This window comes from Benincasa hispida, chromosome 1, assembly GCF_009727055.1.
Source record: "Benincasa hispida cultivar B227 chromosome 1, ASM972705v1, whole genome shotgun sequence".
NCBI classification, from domain to species: domain Eukaryota; kingdom Viridiplantae; phylum Streptophyta; class Magnoliopsida; order Cucurbitales; family Cucurbitaceae; genus Benincasa; species Benincasa hispida.
Window position 1 is genome coordinate 89,234,222 of NC_052349.1, and position 1,694 is coordinate 89,235,915.

Here is a 1,694-nt window from a genome sequence, read left to right on the forward strand (position 1 = left end):
AATGGGGTTTGTTTCTTTTTTTTAAGGAAAAAAAAAAGAAAACCGGATCTTTAATGTCGATTTTAAACTGACATTAAAGATTCGCTTGTTTTTAAAAAAAATACTGACATTATACATCCGATTTCACTTTTTTCAACCGACATTAAAGCCCAAAATTCTTGTAGTGGGAGATGTTAACAAAGATGAATGGGTTAAGGCCATGAACCAGGAAATGGAGTCTATGTACTTCAACAACGTCTGGGAGCTTGTTGATTCACCTGATGGGGTAAGACCTATTGGGTGTAAGTGGATCTATAAGCGAAAGAGAGGTGTAGATGGAAAGGTGCAAACCATTAAGGCTAGACTCGTGGCAAAGGGTTATACCCAGGTTGAGGGAGTTGACTATGAGAAAACTTTCTCACCTGTTGTCATGCTAAAGTCTATTAGGATTCTCCTATCCATAGCCACATTTTATGATTATGAAATATGGCAAATAGACGTCAAGACTGCCTTTCTGAATTGTAATCATGAGGAGACCATCTATATGACTCAACTAGAGGGGTTTGTAGTTCCAGATAAAGAGCAAGGAGTTTGCAAGCTTAATAGGTTCATTTATGGGCTGAAACAAGCATCTTGATCTTGGAACATCAGATTTGACGCTACTGTCAAGCCATTTGGCTTTGATCAGAACGTTGATGATCCTTATGTTTACAAGAAGATCATCAATAGCTTAGTAGCTTTCCTGATACTGTATGTGGATGATATCCTACTCATTGGGAATGATATAAGATATCTGACTGACATTAAGAGTTTGCTAGCTGCCCAGTTCCAAATGAAAGATTTTGGTGAGCCACAGTATGTTCTAGGGATCTAAATCATTCGAGATTGCAAGAATAAACGGTTAGCCCTGTCTCAACCATCGTACATTGATCAAATGTTGATCAGGTACAGGATACAGGATTCCAAGAGGGGTTTGTTACCTTTCAGGCATGGAATCGTTCTATCTAAGGATCAATGTCCTAAGACACCTCAAGAGGTTGAGAAGATGAGATGGATTCCCTATGCTTCTGCTGTAGGAAGCTTAATGTATGCAATATTATGTACCATACCTGACATTTACTATGCAGTAGGTATTGTCAGTCAGTATCAGTCCAATCCAGGATTTGATCACTAGACAGCGGTCAAGACGATCCTCAAGTATCTTTGGAGAACGAGGGATTACATGCTTGTGTATGGAGATAAGGATCTGATCCTTACAGGATACACAAACTATGACTTTCAGACCGATCGAGATTCTCACTAATCGACATCGGGGTCAGTGTTTACTCTCAATGGAGGGGTTGTAGTTTGGCGAAGCATCAAGCAAGGATGTATCACGGACTCCACTATGGAAGTTAAATGCGTAGCGACTTGTGAAGCAGCTAAAGAGGTTGTTTGGCTGAGGAAGTTCCTTACAGATTTGGAAGTTGTTCCAAATATGGATTTGCCGATCACACTGTATTGTGATAACAGCGGGCTGTGGCAAATTTGAAGGAGCCTTGGAGTCATCGTCGAGGTAAGCACATAGAACGAAAATATCACCTGATCAGGGAGATTGTGCGTCACGTATATGTGATATACAAGTGGATCATGCCTTAAGTGATAACCTAAATCGGTCTGTAGTATAAGGATTATGGTGGGATACCTGATCTTAGTGATACTACAGATATGGCCCA